Genomic DNA, 8,627 nt, shown 5'->3' on the forward strand with positions numbered 1-8,627 from the left:
ACCAGTGAGACCCTGAAAGAAAGAAAGAAAGAAAGAAAGAAAGAAAGAAAGAAAGAAAGAAAGAAAGAAAGAAAGAAAGAAAGAGAAAGGAAGGAAGGAAGGAAGGAAGGAAGGAAGGAAGGAAGGAAGGAAGGAAGAAAGGAAGAAAGGAAGAAAGGAAGAAAGGATGAAAGAGAGAAAGAAAGAAAGAAAGAAAGAAAGAAAGAAAGAAAGAAAGAAAGAAAGAAAGAAAGAAAGAAAAGAGGAAGAAGGAAAGAAAGATAGGAAGAAAGAGAAAGAAAAAGAAGCAAAGAGAAGAAAAAAGAAAAAAAACATACTTGGGGTGGAAGGAGATCTTCAGTGGATTCATGAAAACTGTATGCTATATTCTAAGCCCAGTTCATAATGAATATGACTAATTTGCATTTTCCAATGACAAAAATCAAAGTCAGCCTATGTGCAAGCACAGGTTAAGATAACCTGTAACTAGGGTGTTACCAAATCTCGGCAGGCTTCTCACTAGACTTAATTATTAATGGCTGAATGAGTTCACCCATGGATCAAACCCATTTTTTCAAACTGTTCTGGTTAATAAAAATCTCTTGGCTCCAGTGCATACATACTTGTTACAAGCACCCATAAACAGAATGAAATAAGTATTGATTAGTAGCACTGAAACTATGTATTGATCCTTCCCCAGTTTTGATGACTCAGGGGCAGAAGAGTGATATGAAATATGGCATGCTCTTTATACGGTTGCTGAAGAGCCACCTTGAAAGTCAGCTCGGCATGTCTGGACACTCACAAAGGATGAGTCTGATCTGCGATTAGACTCCAAGTAGAATCTTAGCCCACCACAAAACGTCTTTAAATCACCCCCACCCTCTTCCTTCTTCATGGAGTCGATATGAGTCTATCTTCCTGGCAGGAGAAAATGGGAGTCCTGCTTTTGTGATTTTTATCAGACATTGCTCTTAGCATGCAAACACACACACACACACACACACTTACACACAGCATTTCTCCATTCCTTTTGCTTTCAAGTACCAGCAGCCTTGACAAGAACAGTGACCTGGGACTGGAACAATAGGAGTTGACCCAACTTTGGATTTTCAGGTCATTTTCTTCAATGCTGGTCATACACAGAGGACCCAAAGTTAAGAGGTCTGTGAGTGTCAGCTACGGTTGTGTAGGCCTCAGTGGAGTGTCAGGGAAGTGTGTAGATATGTTTTGGATTCACCCAATAAATGGGAAGTTTGACTAACATTTGGAGGCCCAGGAACAATGAGTAAACACAGCAAACTATCCACCCCACCCCACCCCCCGCTCCCCACAAATGGCCACTGGGATCCTTCAGAAACCCTAGCACCTGAGAGCAGGGTTACACCTGGGCATTGTGTTCCTAAACTTAACAAGGAAAGAAAAAGAAGTAAAGTAAATAATTGTTGATGAGAGTCAGGCAAGATACATGTGATTCAGGAAAAAAATAGACACCCCAACCACTAGCTAAAACTCAGTGTGCCAACTGCATATCCATAAGTCACAGACCCAGGCAATTGGAAAGAGTGGGCTGGTTCGCCAAAGCCTTCAGCGCCATGAAGGAGAAGCACAACTCTTTGAATGGCTTGGTATTAATTCTAGGAAGACCTGTCACAGGATTTTCCCTGTTCAGTTACATTAGTACAGAGGAGGCCTGTGATTGGACAGGGAAAAGGGAGGCAGCGAGAAGAGATGCAGAGACAGAGAGCGTCTCAGGAGAGAGAAGGCCAAGATGGAGGTGGACATGAACCAGCGTGGTTTTAACCAGTCACAGGTAGTTATGATACCATAAGGTTAGGATAATTGGGATAAAGCTTTTATCATTATCAATTGGTTCTCAAATGATTCTATTGGCATCTTATAAATTGAGAATTTATTGATACATAAATCTGATGGGTTATAAGCTTCAAGAGTTTTGATTTACCGAGTGGTGTGGCGGCTGACTGAGAGTTGGACAGTCATTGCGTGGGGCTGGAGTGGTAGAAAGAGAACGCAGGAGCTCCAGCCCCTGCCAGAGAGACCACCAAGTTGAGATCACCCAGCTGGAGCCATGTGGCCCACCAGTTGCCAGCAGTAGTGCAGGTCTACGGGTCCTTTTATTTTAATTTTTTAAAAATATTTCCCGCAAAAAAAGACCAAGGGTGATGAGAGAGAATAAAGGCACGGATCCTACCTGAGATTGGTGGGACATCCCAGGTCCCTTTGAGGAGCTGATGCTGGATGAGGTCATCCTCCAAATACTGAGAAGCACGATCTTAGAAACTAAAAGAACACAGGGCCAGCTTAGGCTAGCATTAAAGAGGTCCAAGCCACAGAAAAGAAAGCTCTCACAACCGCGCTCAAACTGTGCTGTGTGTCAATTCACTTAGCCCTCTCCTGTGACTCTATGGGAAAGTTGTATGCCCTGACAAGGCCATGAAGAATGGCTCAGAAAGGTGGCCAAACCTTTGGTCCCATGACCACACAGTAACTGTTAAAGCTAGAATTCCCAACTTTGCGCTTGATGCTGCCATCATGAGCTCTGTGAGGACCAGGATGCTGCTGGGGAAGCAGTCAGTGACAGAGCAACGACTTTGAATGGAAACCAAATGAAAACGAAAACAGAAAAGAAGGAAGAACAAAAGCCTGGAAAAGAAGTAGAAGGAAAGGCTGGGAGTCAGCTCAGCAGGGTGACTGCCACAACCAGCAATCGGGAAGAAAAGTCCAGTCCACATACTTTCAGGCTTTCAGGGAGTGGTTCACAAGAGGGACGATTTGGATGTTCTCCATCAGGGTTCGAGTTAGAGTCTCCATGAAGGGTCAGGAGACAGCCAGTGGGCTAGAATAATATTTGCAAATAACGTGGAGGAAAATGAGCTGCAGCATTTGCAAGATGTACCCTTAAATGCTTCTCTTGCTGGGAATGAGCCTCCTCACGTCATTCTATGTCTCTCCTTCCCAATATACACAGCAGCAGCAGCACACACACACACACACACTTGTTGGGGAATTTATTATCTAGCTTTCCCTTTCCTCAGAAGATACAGGCATCCTAAAAAGATCAAAAGCCGGGAAATGGAAAAGGTCTCATCAGGAATCCCAGGAGCTCCAGGCTGGGAGAGGCATCCCCGGCACCCTTCAATTACTGGAGAAGCCTTTCAGGGAGTTGATGGTGGTGTCTGGACAGACACCACTGTCTTCATAAAGTAGTGGTTAGAGGTGTGGGCTTTGAAGTCAGGCTGTCTTGGAGACAGACTATCTGGCTTGGAGTCTGTCCCAGGCTCAGTGTTTGCTGGTTTCTAGAACTAGCCTTAGTCTTCCTGGTCTTGGGTTCTTCCTTGGTACAGGACTCACCAGGGTACTGTACAAGTTGCCCAGTGTGATGGGCACAAACAGTGCAGCACAGCATGTCCCTGACGAGAATAAAGAAACCTGTGTGGGAAACGAGTAGGTGCTGCTCCTGATCTAGAAAGCTGGGTTTTTTTTTTACACACCCCCCCACCCCGTGTGTGTGTGTGTGTGTGTGTGTGTGTGTGTCTGTCTGTCTGTCTGTCTGTCTGTCTGTCTGTGTCTCTCTGTGTGTGTTCGTGTTCCTGTGTATGAGTGGCAGCAGGCACACATCATAGTCCATCTGCCACAGTACTTATTTGAGAGTGAGTCTCTTGCTTGTCCAGCACTATTTTATGCTGGGTTAGCAGGCCCATGAACTTCTGGGAAATCTCCTGTCTCTGCCTCACAGCTCACGGTAGGACCATTAAGATTACAGATGTGTAGCCGACCACTGGATTACAGACATGCTGCTCTGTCACTTGGCCTTCTCTGCCTTTTCAAGATCCAACCTGAGCTCCTCACTGTCAGGGGGCAGTTGCTTTACCGATTGAGTCATCTCCCTAGCCCCAGACCTGAGGTGCATTCATCTAGCCACTCAAATAACAGTACTGAAATAAACATCCCAGCTGAGGGTTGATTCCTGCCCCCAGCTCCTAGAATTTTCCCCCCTCATTTAATCCTCACAGCAAGGCTACCACTGTTAATCCCAGCCCAAAGCTCTTGGATGTTAGTCTTGTGCCCAGTGTGTAGTTAGAGGCACTTAAGGCGGGGTTCCAGAGACAGCCTTTGTGAAGTGTGACTTCCTTCCATTCAGAGTCCACTGACAGGCAGGCTACACTAGAGACCTGAATGGGTGTTTTCCACCTCCTCCTCCCTCAGCTGTCTGGCAAGACCAGGGCAAATTATACCTGTGAGTATTCAAGAGTGAGTACCACCTTAAATCAGATGCCCTGGCACCTCCCTAACTCATGCTGGGTCAGGTCATGCTGTTGGCTCCAAGACAAGTCACTGCCTTTTCTGCACACATAAGAAAGCAAACAAGCAAGAGAAGGAAAAAAAAAAAAAAAAAAAAAAAAAAAAAAAAAAACAAGAGGGCAGGCAGTTAAATTTGGAAAAGAGTTCTAAGTGCCAATTTTTTATTTTTAAAGAATTTATCTTTCGGGCATCCTGGGAAAATTTTAGGCAGAGCTGAGAACAAAACCATTCAGTATGGGAAGTGTGTCCTGTAGACCTGAGATTCCTAGGCGACTGGAAAATGAGGACAAGACCACTCCTAGGGTTTGGCTGAGGAGAGAAGGTTTTGTTGTAGGTGTGAGGGAGAGGACAGCCAAAGGCATCTGGAAGGGTCCAGACTGAACTGGGCCAAGGTCGGGGATGCGGGGCGAGAGAGGAAGGGAGTGGCAAGCGACCCAAGAGAGGAACCAAGAGACTAAGAGGGCACGTAACCAAAATGGCTGCGACATATAGCGATCAGAGGCTGGGGGAAGGAAAGCCCAATCCGCGGGCTACAGAGGTTTAGGGGAAGGAGAGGGGGAGGAGCGAGAAGTTCAGGGAGAAGCCACAGGGACTGAGAGGTAGCCAGAGTCAGCTTTGATATGTTAATAGGCACCTCAGTAAGCCAAGTGCCCTGGGTTTCTTTGAGAGCTAACACTAGGCAAACCCTCTGTACAAGGGCAGCTGGGACAGTTCCGAGTGAAGAAGTCTGTGCAGTGAGGTGTCACACACAGATAATGTCCTTCCTTCCTTTCCTGCGCACGGAGAGGTGGCCCGGCTCAGTGCATAAGCCCTTCATCTGGACAGAACCTTCTAGACTAACTAGGGCCAGGTTTCTTCTGATCGTTGGCCTGGGTCTGGACTTTCAGAGCGTACAATATTGGTTAAGAAGGACACCTAGGGGCTGTCCCGGTTTACTGCAGGCAGGAGCTCCTAGCTGCCCTGGATTCGGGATTCTCAATATCATATGAACAAGGTGCTGTAGGTTACAAGGGGAAGGAAACAAACCTAGCAAAAGCCCAGTTTCTAATTTCTAACCCCCTACACTTCTGATTACTCGCTGTGCTTTTGGGGGAGTTGTTTGGGGGGGGGGAGGGTTAGAAGCATCGAGAATTGTAGGGATTCAATAACATCTAAATCTTAACGTGTGCCTCAGTTCTTGGGACAAAGTAAGCCAGGTCTTGTTATTGTTTCTAATGGGACTCTGCAAGGAAGAGAGCTAGTAACATTTAACAGCATTAAATTTAAACATCAATAATGTAAGACTTAAATTTTTAAGTCACTGAAGACCACAGTAGAGATTTATAAAAAGTAAAGTACTTTCTCGGGTGGGGGGAAAAAAAAAAAGTCAAACAAGCCAAACTGGCAAGATTTTTTAAAACACAGTCTTTTAGAAAATCAAAATTAATTTATACATACACACAAATTCTGTTTTGTTTTTTTTTTGTTTTTGTTTTTTTTTTTTTTAATGTTTTTAAGTAAAGACAGGCTTGGTGTGACTGGCTTTTCCTTTGCTTCAGACAACAAATGGTTTGTCCCTGTCTGGTACTGTGCCAACATATAACAAGAGGGCCCAGTGACATCTTTATTTGCTTTAGATACAAGAATGAGAGCCCAGGATAAATGCTCAGACACACCAAAGGTCACATAATCAAGTACAGAGGGAAATCACCCCCACACAGGAGCATCCTGGTGCAAGCCACCTTTTAAAGGGCATATGAAGAAGGACCATGGCGCTGGGGTGATCACAGGGCCTCATGCATGCTGGGGCTAGGGCTGCAGCACAGAGACACATGCCAGCTGGGCATGGATCTAACTCTGTGCAGTCATGTGTGTGAAGGGAGAGAGAGAGAGAGAGAGACAGAGACACAGAGAGACAGAAACAGACTGAGAGACAGAGAAAGAAAGAGAGACAGAGACAGAGACAGGAAGGAAGTTGAGGGGGAGGAAAGGGGAGGAGAGAGAAGAGGAGGGAGTGGGGAGGGGAGGGGAGGGGAGGGGAGGGGAGGGGAGGAGGAGGAGGAGGAGGAGACATGGAGTCTTACATGGCCAAAGCTGGCTTCCAACTTGTGTAGCAGAGAACGACCCTAAACTTGTAATCTTCCTGCCTCTACGTCCTGAGTGCTGGGATTAGAGGTGTGTGCCACCGGGCTTGATTTACTGGTGCTGGGGACAGAACCCAGGGCTTTACACATACTGGGCAGGCATTCCACCACTGAGCTACATCCCCCACCCTCATACTATTACTTGTTGGCAGAGATTTGGGCTCAGCGCTTTCTACCGTAGGCTGTCATTTTACTGGCCATGTGGTAGAGTTTACTGGTGATGTGTTTAACAAACAGAGACAATGACCCAGTTAGGTTTGAATTTGAAAAAAGCAAGGGTGAACCTATAGCGTGAGTGCATCTATGTCCCCAGTGTGTCCTCTGTTTTATCGCCCCGTCACCCAGGCAACCTGATGGTTTAGTAAATAGAGCTACAATTTCAAAACGGTCTGGATCTCCCTGGTTAGTGTTGGCAATTCCTCTAGGCTCCACCCAACAGCTACCTAGCAACAACTTGCGCAGCTGCTTGCCTGGTGCTAGCCAACCTCTCCCCTCCCCTCCCCTTCCCCCTCCCTTTCCCCTCTTCCCCTTCCCTTTCTCGCCCCTCTTCTCTCTCCCCCCTTTCCCCTCTCTCCATCTCTCTCTTCCCCACAAGTTCATGGCCATCCTCTTCCTCTCTCCTCCCTCTTTGTCCTTCTCTGTCCCCCTCCTTTCCCAGGTCCCCTTCCCGTTCGCACTTGGGTCACGTGGTGATGATTCCTCTGGGGAACACCTCCCGGCCCAAGGAGACTGTCCCTCTCGCCCCTGCCGCATTATATTATGTTTTATAAAACACAACACTTAAGACTCTCATTTCTGTGCTCTTCACAGATCAGCAAGTGTAGATGGCTTTAACAGAGTAACAAGATAGGAAGAGGTGTCAGAAAGTGGCTCAGTGTCTTAGGCTTCAAGGCAGAGGCAGAGGTTGAGTTTCTACTGCCTTCTCTACCATAGCTGCTTCGGCACAGGAAATACTCTGCACAGAGTGTGGTACCTGCCCATCCTGCAAATGCTGTTTCTTATACTGAGATCTCCAGCTCAGGGCAACATAAATTACTTCCTTGGCAGAACAACAACCCCACCTCCAAGGATCTACTTCCATTTACAGTGCAATGTAAATTATTGAGAATGTGTGGACTGGGGGCTTTAAAAATACCTGTAATCACGTTGCCGACCTGGCTCTGAAATATCAGCCAGTTCCAACTCCTTGGAGCTTAGTAAATTGCGTATGTGGTGAGCAGTTATTTCTTCTAATAATGTGACTGCGTGCTGATGCAGACAGAGATGTCTCTAGATTCGCCTCCACGTTAGTGACCTTTGGAGGGTTTGGGGGCATTCATTTTTTAATTATAGAGGAGTATTAGACATTAGACCACTTCAATTCTAACTCAGATACTTCCAACCTGGGCAAGTTTCTCAGGGCCCTCCCAAATAAACCCTTCCCTGAGCAGCACTAGCTGTAGCTTTATACAGCTTTATACAGCTGTCAACCTCAGGATTGCTGTGGTGTGTGTGTGTGTGTGAGAGAGAGAGAGAGAGAGAGAGAGACAGAGTCCCCTCCCTCACCAGTCTCTTCCTCCATTAGGCTGTGTGCTTTTAGGTTTCAGGGACCCTACTAGATAGATACTGATACATGCTCGTAATCCTGCTATTCAAAAGACTGAAGACTACAGTGCAAGGCCTTGTCTTAAAGCGGGGATTTAGGAAGTGTAGAGGGAGTTCCATGAGTGTAGTGCTTGCCAAGCAAGCACAAGCAAAAGACGTGAGTTAGAGTCCTAGCACCTAGGTTTGGTGGTACATGGTTTTAATCCCAGCACTGGGGAGGCAGAGACACCTGAATGGCTAGGGTTTGCCTATTTGGCCAGTCTAGCCCATTTGGTGAGTTTCAGGCTAGTTAGAGACCTTGTCTCAAAAAAAAAAAAAAAAAGAAAGAAAGAAAGAAAAAAAGAAAGGAAGGAAGGAAGGAAGGAAGGAAGAAGAAGAAAGAAAGAAAGAAAGAAAGAAAGAAAGAAAGAAAGAAAGAAAGAAAGAAAGAAAGAAAGAAAGAGAAAGAAGCACCTGGGGAATGATAACCAAGGGTATTTATTCTTATTTTTATGGACACTGGTGCTTTGCCTGTGTGTGTGTCTGTTTGAGAGTGTCAGATCCCCTGGAACTAGAGTTACAGACACTTGTGAATTGTCATGTGTGTGCTGGAAATTGAACCCTGGTCCTCTAAAAAAA

Source organism: Mus caroli, unplaced genomic scaffold (assembly GCF_978045245.1).
Source record: "Mus caroli unplaced genomic scaffold, Mus_caroli_1 scaffold_7, whole genome shotgun sequence".
NCBI classification, from domain to species: Eukaryota; Metazoa; Chordata; class Mammalia; order Rodentia; family Muridae; genus Mus; species Mus caroli.